Genomic DNA, 15,475 nt, shown 5'->3' with positions numbered 1-15,475 from the left:
CACAACATAGCTCAACGAGAACGTTTGTTTGAGTTATGCGAAATTCCCACTCAGCTCTCATGGTATTGACGGTGTGATGTGAGTAACGCAAATTCGGATTTAATGGGTATTCAAATTCATCTCCATCTGCAACCCAATGGCGACCCTTTGCTGAATATAGATCAACCACCATATATGTCATGATGATATCTCTCGGTTTTCGTATAAACATGTAAGTCTGCTATGGTGTGATACTTATAGCGGTCATTAGGCACAGTAGTACAAATAAAATGGAGATGGACGCGCTTACTCATGTCTTCGCAATCCGAGAAACTAACACCGACTAGTCATTATAGTAAACTACACATGGGAGTTGTATGAGTAGTCAAATTGTTGTAAGAAAGTTGTCATGTCGACATTTCTGATGTGGGAAAATGTGAATCAACTTTAAATGAGTTTTCACTTCAACGTGAAGTGACTAGTCAGTCTATATTGAAGGGCGTGAAGCTTATTGCATTGAAGTAGTAAAAATATCTATATAATAAAGCAGAATGGTTTTTGAATTTGTCCTACACACATTTGTCCTACTTGGACATTTGAATGGCGCAGATCTATTCAAATTATAAAACAACGACTGAGATACAATTTCCATATAATTATATAAGCAAAAGCATTCTTACAATTTCCATATGTATCTATCTAGCAAGTTTTTGTGACGAGTTTTGTGAGAACTCCAAAATTGTATAATAAATTTATGATTTTATCAAATTAAAAAATAAATTTAAATAGTGTTGGGATTACAATTATATTCTAATCCTAACATTATTTACACAGTGCCTTTAGGCACGAGCATCCGCTAGTTATTTAATATTACTAAATACTGATTCATTGAATATCACATGAACCATCAGGTTAGGTTAATGTGTGATCACCCACATGCTGACAAGGACTTCTTGCAGCAGATAACGATCACATGAAAGAAGTACCAAGGTTTGAAGAGGGTTTGAAGCAAATTTGAAACACAATACTTAAGTTTTTACAAGAACTAAGCATTTACCAATATGTAATAAATTTCAGAGCAACGATTGACTTGATAACATGGGCTTCCTCCCGTAATTCATTATTTCAAAACAGAACAACAATTTCAGACCTAACAAAATGTGGCAAACCATTGAATATGACATGCATTTATATTGGTGCTTATTAATTAAATTCACAATATTTGCATTCTTGTAATATCACAACAACTAAGGACAGAAGGACAGATAAAAACAAGTGTCCATGGAGGTCAGGACACAATGGACCACCAATGCACCAAAGTGTTCACAATGCAGTACATGAACGTTTCCGAAAAACTAAGCGGTAAAGGATAGGTTAAAACAAAATTAATTACAAATCCCATTTGAAGAGATTTGCCACATTTGGCCAAATCAATGTCATGATTAATCGACATTTTCTAATTCAAGTGGTAAATACATTATCAAATTACTAAATACTGCTTCATTGATTAATATATTAACTGCAATTCAAAGAATGAAGCAAGTTGTGTGGCACTAATATATAAACTAGACAAAAAACTAATGTTGAATCGATCGGATTCTCGCAAGACATTTTCTCTTATCATGACCTCTCTGCAAACACAAACTACAATGGTGCATTCCACTTTGTCTAGAGGTATCCATTTCGTTGTGGATGCGGCTATGTTAAGAACGACCCATTTTAACCTCACGTTGCTGGTCTGGGATAGCGAGCAAAGTTGGGTAATCATCATTAGGCCAATATTGCTTGTGCGGCATGGGCCTAAACTTCTACGCGAATATGTGCTTGTGGACCTCTAACCTATACTCCGGTGCAACGAAAGGAAAAGGGTCCTCTCCCAAGTCTGCTGTCGCAGCAAGCATGTGGGAACATGGCAAGTGAAATAATGTGTACTTCCCACATGAACAACGCGGTGGTTGAAGATTGACAATTTGACGAGCACCATCTCCCATCCCATGTAGTGCTGTCCTGATCTCATACTCCCCTGTTCCCCTGCAGAGAAAATGTATGTACGTAGATTAATATTGAGGGTATGTTCAAATATAGACTAACATGAATGACCGATGAGTGTGAAATGATAATGTGTTGTGAATCCCATGCATCCAATGAATTTTACCTATTAATCGGTACCAACATATGGACATTTTCTTTAGCTTGGTGCTCATTAATCCATCGCTGAACGTTAGTCGTGTACAAGTGACCCCAATTACTCGCATTTTCAGCAATGGTCCTGCCCTCGTCAAAATATTTGACAAGCCGATAAAAAGTTATCTCAACAGATGCTGTAATCGGGACACTATGTGCACCTTTGAGTACACCATTGAAGCCCTCTATATGGTTTGTCGTCAATATACCCCCAATGACAACCACTATCATGGCACAATGTCCAATGAATAGGGTTCATCCGACTAAACCACCGTTCAGCATTCTTCTCTAGCTTGTAGATATCCTCCATAATCTTGTTAAACTTTCGCACTTGCCGTGCAGAACCAGCTCTCTACACAAGATCCTTGGCTACTGTATTGCCAAATCTTTCATTGAAATTGCTACATACGAGTCACAAGCAATACCTATGTTAGCCTCTTGGTTGCATTGCTGGATTGTCCCAAATTCTAGACACGACACTAAGCAAAGCCGTGTGTCGATCGGATATCAATGTCACCCCCTCTCGGTCACGGCACACATGTCGCCGAAGGAGAGTAATGAACCAACCCCAACTCTCGATCATCTCCTTGTCAACAACAGCAAAGGCAAGAGGTATAATCTTGTCTACAGCAGTCACTACAGTGGCCGCAACAATCTTGCCTTCGTATTTCCCGTACAAGTGTGTGCCGCCAATGCATATCACTGGATGACAATACTTGAGGCCTTCTATTGCTGGTTTAAATGCCCAGAACACATAGTTCATGTACATTTTAATACCAATTGAGGTAGATTGTAATTTTGAGATCATGTCCCACATGACAACTGTGCCTGGATTGAATGCCTACAATGTAGCCATATATCTAGGCAACCTTTGATACAACTCATCCCAGTCCCCAAACACCATTGCAATAGCTTTCGTCCTAGTAAGCCACGCTTTCTTATATCATATTGTGAACTGAAACTTCTCCTTCACAACCTCAAAAATGGTAGCAAAAGGCAATTCTGGTGATATCTTCAAATATATATTACATTTCAATATAGTAAACGCATACTTAAATCCTGAACAAATTATATCATGTTACTTACCGCAATCTGTCCCTTGATGAAATGAGCAATGAGATCGGACTTCAGGTTGCAATTGTCCCTATTCATTCTTGGGTACACACACTAATGCGGCACTTCAAACATTTTGATTTGAAAGAAATCTTTATCTTTCAACTTCGTTGCCTGAACCCTCCAGTTACAGCCGTGCTTGCACTCGGACACCCAACTGTTTCCTTTGGATTCTACGACCTTGCATTCTCGATTGCGCTTCAGGTTATACAATTGAACAGCGTGCACTAAGCTTTTCTTATCAATAAAGATCATTCCTTTCTCCAAATCAGCAGTTTCGGAGTCCCACAATGGCCAACGTTCGACAACATCGCGGCTAGTAATGGAGCCATCATTGTCGAAATGCACATTACTATAGAAAGGGATAATTGGTTGTACGTCCTGCATTTCATCCTGCCCTCAAACTCTGTCATGACCAGATTCATTGTCTTCACCTTCTTGTGCACCATCGAAATCTTCCACAGAATCTTCATCACTTACTCCAGGCTTGTCATAAAATGGCACTGTATCATTGGAGGTTGCATACAATTGGGTTGTTGTCTCCGTTGTACGTTTACCATTAAAAACTGTTGGACATTCTGCAGTCCAGTAGGCAGATGGGGTTGTAAGAACCAGCGGATTAGACATTGTCGGAGCACTTGGAGCTGCTCCGGTACTGTAACAACCATGAGCATGCTCTGATGCATTGAATTGAGTGTAACTCTGAGAATAATCGAATGGAGGGTAATCTTGAGGGTACATGTGTGAAAATTGTATAAGTGTATTGTCAGGGGATTGCGATTGTGTCAACATTTGAGTGAATGTCCCTCCCATCAGAATTGACATGTGTATGCCACCAACATTGCTCTCCTTCTCCACATAGATTTCCAAATAAAATTCAGGACCATATTTCTGTGGGAGATCTAAGACATTAATTAATGTCTCATTATCGTTGATTGGCAACAACCTATACTTCCCCCGACATGGGAGTCTACATTTAAACTTTACTCACGTTATTTCCCCGTACATACCGACCTTGGGCACCATCATAGCCTCCAACTCGGCCAATGTTATCCCCCTATGTACATTGTACAACCCTTGCGCTTCAGTGTCGTATGACACACCTTCCTCGCAATTTCGCAAAATCTTTCCCCCCCCCCAAATAGAACATAATGCTAACAACTTCCATACGTAAACTGTGCATATAAACATTGTCAATTTTTTCAAAAGAATAACATAAGCACATTTGGGAATCTGATTTTCATGGTTGAATTGTTACTACATGACATTTGATTATAATGCTTGATAGAAAGCCGAAATGATAAAAAGTCTATATAATCGTCAACATACATATTGAACCCTATACATACACATGATAGGTTTCTGACACTATACAAACTCTAGATATTCAAACCTATACTTATGCAAACTCTAAATAATAAATGCTCACAAATTCGTTTTACAATTCCCTTGTAAAAATGCAAAACTATGTGCCACGTCAAAGAAAACAGAACATATTGGTCAGATGAATCAATTTGTAGATGAAACATACAATATGAACACATTTTAATTCGGACTACTACTCTTAATGAAAATGGAAATAAAATCATTTGCAAATAAAACCAAATACTGCCCACATTTCAAATAAAATACAAAATATTTCCAAATATAAAACATGTACATTTAAAATACATAACCTGTACATTTTAAATAATGGCCACATTTGAAATAAAAAAAATACTGTAAAATTATTTGCAAACAAAAAACCTGAACATCTTTCACAAAAGTGTATATAATCAAAATGGAAAAAATTTAATTTCGACATACAATAAGATAATTACAACCATTTAAAATAAAATACAACAGATGACCAAATAATTTGTCAAATTTGGTGGCTAGAACATTTTGATCTACATTCAACAACCTAAATTCAGCAATCCATAATTTATAAATTACAACATTTGCACCTTTTCAAAACCCTAGTTTAAGCAATCCGTAATTTATAAATTGAAACTCTGACATCTGAAATGAAAACCATCATTTATGCAATACAAACCTTCATGTTGATGTTTGCTGAAGGGCTTCCTCATTTTGGTGATGGTGTCACGTTACCTGTTCTTCGTTCTTGGTTCTTTGTACAGCTCTCACGGTGGCCTTCGTCTTCTTCGCCTCCTCCGCGGTGCTCTTCGCGTGTCTCTCTTCTTGGCCTCCTTCGCGGTGCTATTCGACAATTTTGAATGCAGAGTGTGTGTGTTTCGGACTGTTGTTGCACTAGCTGAGTTTTTAAACCAAACAAAACGAAGGAAAAAAAAATTGAAAGCGGTTTTACAAAAATCGTATTATAAAACGGTTTTTTGTAAAAACGGTTTATAAAACGGTTTTTTAAAATTACTATGGCAACCAGTATTTATGCTGAAAATATAAATGAGGGGAAAAAAATTACTAAAAACATTTTTAGTAAAATCATTTTTAATTAACTCAAATTTAATTATAATTTAAGTAAAAATGATTTTCCAAAAGACATTTTCATTGAATTATTTTTTAAAATTTTTTATTCACTAAAAACGACATTGATAAAGTCGTGTTCTAGAAAACGGCTTGGCTAAAGTCGTCTCAACTCTAATGGGAATAAAGAAAAAAAAAGACATCAAAAAATTTTGAAAATGGCATAATCAGGGAAATTGGCCTAAATGCAGCTTTTCGCTCTCTCTCACTCACTCTCTCGTTCTTTCATCTCATTCTCTAGCAATCAGTGATCGGCCGGCGAGACAGCCGATGGTGATCGAATCAGGTTCGCCTTTGCAACACATTCGGTTGATCCAATTAATTCCAGATCGAGATCGTACGACCTCGCTCTCAAATTCGATCCGCCCAATTTCAAAGGTAATTTTAGGGGGTTTTTTTTTCTTTTTTGGGTTTGATCTTTCAAAAGCTGGACCTTTATCAAAGGAATATCGATCTTCATCAGTTTATTTATGGGTTTTCAATTATTTGGTGGAAAATAATTTATTTCCTTATCATTTTGTTTATAGGGTTTGCGATTGTTTTTTAATCTGCATGTTGACATTGATTTTGTTTGAGAATGGGAACAATTTTCAGTTTTTTTCGACATACTAAAATTATAAACAATTGGCTTTAAGAATTGTAATGAAATCTCTTTGCTGGGAATTTTTTTAGGGCATTGACTCTTTTGCTGGGAATTTGCCTAAGTTATCTATATTGATATGAAATCTCTTATTGGTTAGCATGTGGGCCACAAACGGTGCTTAACAAGGGTTTTGGGTGCTTTATGAGGGGTATCAATTTTTTTTTTGTTTTTTTGGTGATTGTATGGCGGTCCAATGCAATGTGGCATCGAAGTGCTTGGACTTGAATTGTTAGTTTTATTAAACTATACATATTATTGCTATCATCATGCATAGGCCAGTACTGAGTTAATTGTGTGTCAACTAGAGTTTTAAAAGACTGATAGAGTTTATGAAATGTTGCACCGGTTGCATGTCACGGTGAGGCAGGTCACAGAAGAGACTGCTGGGGTTATGGAGCGTTGGTTTGAGTCTGAAAGGGTTGCAGAGGTTGGGGAGGTGAATTGGGATGTGGGTAAGGTGAGGGAAGAGGTTGTGAAGGGAGGAGGGGGTGGCATGGACAAGGGTGGCTCAGAAATGGGAATTTGAGAGTTACGAGGATGCAAATGGATGAAATGGGTGTGTGCCTATCGTGTGGAGAGAAGCTTGTTAGCATTGATATTGATCCTAAAGAGACTGAAAACTTCACTGCTTCATTGACCAATTTGGTATGCCAAAGAGAGGTTAAGTCTGATTTTATGCAGTTTCAGGTATGACATTATCTTTATGCTTCATTGATTAATACCGCAATTCAACACATGGAGTTACTTGAGATGTATATTATTTTGGAATTGATTCCTATAGTTGATTCTTTCACATTAGTGGGCAATGCTGTCAATAATTTTTATCTTGTTTCTTTATGTTACTTCCAAATTTGGAATTTGAATAACTAGATTGTCATCTTGTTGTCCATAAATATCTTAATGATTTATGTCTACTAGTGGACATGTTGGTAGACTGCATTACTCCATATCTCTGTTACTTTATCACATGAATATTTTATCAAATGTCGATATACTCTTTTTGGTAGGGGTGGGGTTTGAGACTGCAATCTGCCCCTAATGGCTGCCAAGGTACTGCTAGGCCTGAGAGACTTGTTTGAAAATGATCAATGTACTTGTAATTGTATTGTTGCAAAATGTATTCAATGTCTTCGTCAAAGGCCCATATTTGCTGCTTGTGTATGGTTCAAGCGATTAATACTTAAAAAGAATGGCATTCTGACTAACTTAGAAGGTGCACTCATTCAGGAGTGGCTTCAGCGACACGATCCATTTGATGTAGTTATAGATGGTGCAAATGTGGGGCTTATTAATAGGCATAATTTCAACTTTTCCTAGGTAAGAGGGTTGCTGATCATAAGCTTTAACAGTAATATATCTCTTCCTCAAAGTTAGAATCACATGGATATGGTTCTTAATAATTTCTTTTGGTTGTAGCTTAATTCTATTGTAAATCAGTTACATCAAATGAGGCCGTCAAAGAGATTACTACTTCTTGTTTTGCATAAAAGTCATGTTACTGGTGGTCCAGCGCAGAGTCATAACAACAAGAAGCTGTTAGAGAATTGGAAAAGGTCTGGTGCACTTTATGCTACTCCTACCGGTTCAAATGATGATTGGTAAGATCTCTTTCCTTACAATATTTTTGTTTTGTATATGTAATGTTGATATATGAATGTAAAGCTGATATCTATCTTTATGTTTCCCTTTCTGTGAGATGCATCATGCTTGCCTTGTTATCTGTGATACAGTGAACAAATACTATCACAAAACACTATTAGTTTCAGCAGTCATGTTTCCCAACATAATCATCTAAGATTATCGTAATTCAGAACCATCTTAGAAAAAATACTTCATTTCCCTTAACTTCATTGACTCATTGGATGTTCCTTTTAATGTTTTCCTCTTTGGTGGCAAGTTTGGGATGCCAAGAGGCAAGCGCTTGTTCTCGCTTTAAAAGATTATCAATCTTCATTTTAATTGTCTTTATGAAGAAATGAAAATGCTTTTTTTTTTTTATACAATTTTAGCAAGGTTCTACACTTTGTTTGGATGTTTGTGTTTCATGAGATAACTAAACTAGATCACTACTTGTATTTTAAAATATATTCCTCTTTTAAGAGGATGAGTTGGTTTATCATCTGCCTATTACATGTAAGATAGGAGGTTCTAAATTGAGGTTCAGTTGCATATCAGTATTTAATTTTAATATTGTTGGCATGCATTTGTTGTTTAGAGCCTTTATTTTCTATGACAATTTATCCGAATCTAGGTTGTGAAAGTGCTGAGCCCTTGGGATTTTAGAAATCATTTTGGGCTAAGCAGCAAAAATAGTAGGTTGGAAATCATTGTTTAGTTCAAGGGTCCTCCATAATTAAATATTCTAAGATGGTGTGGGTCTAGGGCAAGATATCAAGGGCAATCAAAATTATATATCCTATATCGTATCAGCACTTGCTTGATTGAAATGAAGCTTGTTAAGTTGTTAAGATGAAGCAAAAAGATCATTTATGAAGTTGATCTTAAAAGCTTTTGTATATTGGAGATAACTGCCTTATAATTTGCTTTGAATGCCATTTTTTTTAAATGCCCAAGGAGGAGGACCAATCCAGTGTGGAAAGTAGTTCACGTAATCAGTATCATTTTCTTTAATTTTGTCATACTTATATTTATGGTAATGGTTGTTCAGCTTGATCATAACACTTTATCTATAGTTTCTAATAATAATGAAAATACTTTCATGTAGTTCACGCAACAACCCACAAATGTGGAATGTGGGTTTTATGTAATGAGATATATGAAAGACCTCATTAGAGATCAAAGCATCCTAAGAAAACAAAATGTGAGATAAATTCTGACTTTTATTATTATACTATATTCATGATACTTGTACATCATCTTCATTATCTAATTATTTGTAAATAACCTCTTGCAATTCAATGAAAAAAAGACTTGCACAGAAATCGAACTTGATGAAGTGTGAGTTGAATGGATTAATTTCGTCTTAAACAATGAGTTGAAATCCAACATATAAATATGATATAACTTTCGTTCTTTAAATTGCTAATAAACTATTTATTTAGTTGGTGACGAATACACAATTACTTCAAGATTTCATTTTGGATTTGTTGATTCCATGTATATTTGGTTTTATGACTTTAAAATAGTTGACTTTTATTTACTATATTTAAATAATAGTTGGCTTTTATTTTGGTTTTATGACTTTAAAATATTTAGCCATGCACTGAAGATTTTCATTTTGGATTTGTTGATTCTATGTATATGTCATATCTATATGGTAATCCAAACATTTTATACTAGTAACAGTCAAAGTGGTTCTTCATTTTCTGTTGGTGCAGGAGATGAAGAATCGGTGTGATGAGAAAATGTCCGACTTTATCTTTTCTAAGACTAGAACAGTCTCTACCAGTTGTAATTTATGCATATGGTGCTAGCGGTCTCTGAATTAATTTGTGTTTTCATTTTTCAAGTCAAAAATTGCTTGGAGAGATGCAAAATATGGTCAAAGAATTCAAGAACTTTGTTATTCGGGTTTTTTATTTTTATTTTTTAATGCATGTAATCACAGTTAAAAACTTTTTATTAATTCCTTTGTATATACTTTTGAACATTCAATTTTCATTTATGAAATATATGACCTTATTTCATTCAATATGTGGTTGTGATTCAAATGATATATATAGTGTGTATTACATTCTTCAAATGCGCGTACAAAAATAATATTGATTATGTTGAACCCTCTTTTTATCACACTCATTAACTGTGATGAGAAATGCATATAATATGTGATCTTATCTCATTATTAATCACAGGTTTTCTTAGATATTAATCATACTTAAAATCTGTGATCTAAATGTTATTAGTCACACTTAAAAGATGTGATATAAATATTTATTATCACACGCAAAACGTGTGATGGAATCATCTTTTAATGACATTCAAAACGCGTTACACTCTCAAAGATCACACTGTGACAAAACTTGAAATGTGTGATTAAATAATATACATCACACATAAAAAAGTGTGATGTATTTATAATTTTGTAGTAGTTAAATGAGTTAAGTGGTTAATCTCATGATTTTAGAGTAATGTAATATTTGTGAATTGAGAAAGAAAGAAAATGTTTGCTGTAGAAGTGGCTCATGTTGTGACGGTTTGTAACGCCCTCAAAATAATAACATTAAACCCATCAATATAAACATACATTTATGTACAAAAGATCCATGTTTCCTCAATTCATCAGAGTACTTCATTACAAAAGTATTACACGTTAACAACAAAAGTAAATGCCCTACGGGCTTACAGCTTTCCAAGTTAACACTTGGTTACAAAAGAGAGTATTGACTCGGTTACACATTAAGCCCTTGGCTTGAATTTACATGTACTACAACAAAAGGAAAATAAGGCAACAAAAGTAGGTTTGCCCCTAGCCTCCCAAGCTAGGTCCTCAGAAGTGGCATGCTACCTGTACCTGAAAATGATGTTTCCATATAGGGTGAGCCACAGCCCAGCAGAGATATACTAAACCAACTATAAACAATGCCTAAAAGATTAGCAACTGAAAGATGGTCGATACTTACACCTCCATTTACATCTTATTTCAATTCCATGACAACCAAGTCTACGTTACAAGTTACTTTTCATTTCTTGTTCAACTTTGGGTATGAAAACAGGGCTCAGTACTCTGGCCAAAACATTTTGATGAGATTATAGTTCATCACTAGAACATTTTCAAAATTCACGGTGGATACACATTTTGGTGTTGTATCAATAACACATAAACTACTTCCATACTTCACAAACGATGATGATATACATTTTAGTGCTATATCAAATCAAACAAACTTTTCAATAGATAAGCATATGAGCCATATCAACATTCCAATAGATAAGCATATGAGCTATATCAACACTACAACAAATAAGCATATGAGTTGTATCAATGCTACAACAGATAAGCATATGAGCTATATCAATATTCCAATAGATAAGCATATGAGCTATATCAACACTACAACAGATAAGCATATGAGCTGTATCAATACTACAACAGATAAGCATATGAACTATATCAATACTACAACAAATAAGCATATGAACTATATCAATACTACAACAGATAAGCATATGAGCTATATCTACACTTCACTAGACAAGCATATGAGCTATATCTATACTTCTCTTAGACAAGCATATGAGCTGTATCTACACTTCACAAAGACAAGCATATGAGCTGTATCTTCACTTCTCTAGACAAGCATATGAGATGTATCTACGGAGTTCATCCCCCATCTCCTCCCAATCCTATCCGGTTTAGAGGTACATCCCCCATCTTCCCCTAAACCGTGGAGTACATCCCCCATCTCCTCCTCTACACAAGCAATGCATATAAACACAGAATCATATACACAATCGATCAATATAAAGTTAATGTATTCTACCAACCGTCTACACATAATGCATATAAACACATTGGTCATATACACAATCATTCAATACATAAAGTTAATGTATTCTATCAACCGTCATACTCTATGACACATCCGATTGATTAGTTTTAGTTTGTCTAATCATCATGCATTGTCTACAACAATCAACACTACCCTCCACAGGTAGCCCAAAGCAATTATTTCTAAGCAGGAAATAAATGCACAAATGGATAATATATCAACATTCTCAATTCAATTCCTCGCTTTCTTCAATTAATTATATGCATTAATTAATTAAACCAATTAGGTCAAATTACCATAATTCACAAAACAACCCTAAGGTTCCATTTCCATCAATGTCCTAACATTAATCTCATTTCTCTATGCCTAACATGCATATAGGTTTTTATATTTAAAACCCCAACTTTTGTAAAACTACACAAAGGCCCAAACTTTCTCGAAACTACCCAACAACCCCCAACATATCAAAATACTAAAATTCAAAGACAAAGCTCATAAGATGGAGTAGGTTATCCCTACCTCGAATGATGGGGCTCAACGAAGAAGATGAAGAAACGGAAATGCTCCAAATCCCGAAATTTTCAGATTAAAAGATAGCCCTCGACGATCAACACAACTTTTGTAAAGGCCCAAGGTGAGAAAACAACTCCTACTAGATCAATCCTAAGAGAGAAGTTAGGGTTTTAGTGAGAGGAGCTCTCAAAACACCTTTTTGGAAAAGTAAGAGAGAGAAGAGATGTTGAAAAGTGAACAAAAAGGTCGGATCTCGACTTTATATAAAAGTCGCCCCGCTCGAGCGTCGAACTCTCCGCTCGAGCGTCCCTCACAGATCCCCGCTCGAGCGTCCAATCCCCCGCTCGAGCGGCGGATGCACGCTCCCAGAACTTTTACAGACATGATGCTCGCTCGAGCGTCAAACTCCCCGCTTGAGCGTCAGACACATACTCCCGCTCGAGCGTCCAATCCCCTACTCAAGCGTATACCACTGCAGACGAAATACTGGATGGATGATTTCCCCGCTCGAGCGCCAACACCCCCGCTCGAGCGGACAAGCAACAACAGAGTCCCGCTCGAGCGTCAAAAGCGTCGCTCGAGCGGAGGGACCAAAAACTGGGTAAAGATTTTACGTTTTAAAACACAACCAACTTATTCCCAACTTGCCCAACACAACCCCAAAGCTCGAACACAAAGAGAAAGGGATAGAAAGAGGATAAGACAGCAGCACTCTTACGAAACCGAATCCGGATTACAGTTAGGCATGAAAGGGAAAACCGGGATCGCTATAACTTCCCCCCCTTAAAGAATTTCGTCCCCGAAATTAAGGGTACCCCAAAACACAAGGCCAATTGATCACAGAGCATTCAACAACCGAGCCCCAAGGAAAGAAATTACTTTCACAACAAACCTCCGACTCACTCTTACCAAGGAAGATACTAACCAAGGGAACACATTCTAAACGACCACACCTTAGGTACGCATGCCTCAACAAACCAAATCTCCCCCGAAACAATTCACCAATAACCGACTAGTGCTTCAAGCTAAGTCACTACTCAACACACGGCCAAAGCAAATCTTTAGAGTAGATAATAAGAAAACATTTTCTTGTTCAAGAGGCATTTCTCAAAGATGTTTAAATTTTCAACGTTAACGTTCCGGAATAAATCTTGCATTGTCCATACGAAAACTCAAAAGCTTTTTAAACATTTTTCACAACTACGGTGTTACCTAAAACGCAGAGTCACCCACAATTTATTTGCCCAAAAGATTAATCGGGAATTCTTTAAAATCCTTGAATTAAATCAACTTTTCAACAATGCATTTAAACGGTCCCAAACACTAGGAAAAGTTTGTTTTCCATTTCTTTCCAAAGTGACACTATCAACAACCATCACTCACATGGTGATGCCACAACCAACATGGAACACAACGTTTCTATAATGATAGTTAATAAAAATAACAACTGTAATATCAACACGTAAGGTACAAGAAATTCATGGTTTTGCAATTTTATCCCGCCTCCCTTTACAAAAAGAAAGTCATAACTACGGCTCAGGACCTGGCCAACAACCAAATGAGATCACATCTCATCCCCACAATACCCCCTTTTAACACACAAATGATACACATTTTAGTGTTGTATCAATATCAAACCAAACATCATACATACATAATGTATAAAAGCCAATCATTCACAATGATCAATCAATACATATATTAGATGTATTATTCCAACCGTCAGATTCAACGACAAAGCATGTTCAATTAGTTTCAATTTTTCCTAATCAACATACAAAGTTTACAACCAACGAGACGAAACTCAAGGTGACCAATGCCAACCCAAAACCCGTTACCGACAAACTGACTAATCAACTCAATAAACTCTACACTCAGTAATCCACACACTGATGTGCCACTCTAGCCACTGACCCCAACCACGGAGTTCTCTACACAAACCATAAATTTTGAAATCTCACCGGATCTCCTAAAATTGAACCGCATCAACACTGTGTCTAAGGGAATCACCATCCCCCACCATGGCTATCTAGCAAGCCTGCTCACTTCCTTGACCAAAGACCGACACGGTCACCCTCAATCACAACAACCCAAACACGAAGGACCACTTTGACCAACGCTATACTCATTACTTTAGAACACGAACTGCTCTTCCTTCAAAGAATGCTGCCAACATCCACTCACAACCCAAACCCAACGGTTGATAACCACTCACAACACGAACGCTTCCCCTATACAACCAATGGGGTCACCACGGGCTCGCTAACTAGCAAAGTCCAAAACACGAACCAACATACAGGTACCATTCCCACTAACTCGAGATACAAATCTCACATTCCCTCGAACATTCTCACATAATCTTGCCGACACCACGCAATTCTCGCAACCATCACATCTAACCATCACATCAAATCTCCACATCTTGCCTGCCACCCATCCCGAGAGTACCCTCCAGAGGCCCAGCCTCTGTGCTAAACCACTAGTCAAAACTACTGCTAGGCAACCATCATGAACCAAACCCCGACACCGTTACAAGTCGCCAACAAGACTCTCAAAGATTCACTCTTCTAACTTTCCAGAGGAGTAAAAGTCCTCGCCTCCCTCGTCATTAACCCACATCTTCATCCACAAACACCATACCACTGTGACTCCATCCACGGGTCACTCTCCAATCACGGGCTATATACCCAATTAACCCTTCTGATAACATCCTCTCGAGTTCACCCGACAGTAGACCGAAATCTATACTACGCACAAAATTTTAAATGGGTAATACCCATGAAATTCCACACATTCGGCAAGTAAAACAGTTCTCGCCCCAATATTGCCTTGGCTAGGACACGCACCCCTCGGTGGTTCTTTCAAATTTTGAAAACATGGCTCCTCAGCCCTCATCTTTCCCAAATAGTGTCACACGCCTAATACCAAAAATTTTTTTTTATGGTTTTACAGCAACTGTATACATTAATAAAACTTCAGAGCTACAACATGCTCCATTTCACCCATTCTAGGGAAATTAACAAACAAAGCATATATGTATATATATGGATAAACAAACAGTTTAGACGTTTCAACATTCCCAAAACACATTGGTTACACAACGGAACCC

General features: G+C 36.9%; 1 non-coding gene across 1 annotated transcript; it reads left to right on the top strand.

Annotated features, from left to right (window-relative positions):
- The first annotated feature begins 5,859 nt into the window (after positions 1 to 5,859).
- Positions 5,860 to 10,055, top strand: LOC114260524 (uncharacterized). The gene is made up of 5 exons (XR_014349622.1): positions 5,860 to 6,138; positions 6,771 to 7,090; positions 7,617 to 7,720; positions 7,820 to 8,001; positions 9,742 to 10,055. It is a non-coding gene; the product is annotated as an uncharacterized LOC114260524 (transcript).
- The last annotated feature ends 5,420 nt before the right edge of the window (positions 10,056 to 15,475 follow it).

Source organism: Camellia sinensis, chromosome 13, assembly GCF_055761805.1.
Source record: "Camellia sinensis isolate YWXY chromosome 13, ASM5576180v1, whole genome shotgun sequence".
In the NCBI taxonomy this organism is placed as follows: Eukaryota; Viridiplantae; Streptophyta; class Magnoliopsida; order Ericales; family Theaceae; genus Camellia; species Camellia sinensis.
This window is presented reverse-complemented; position numbering and strand designations above follow the sequence as displayed.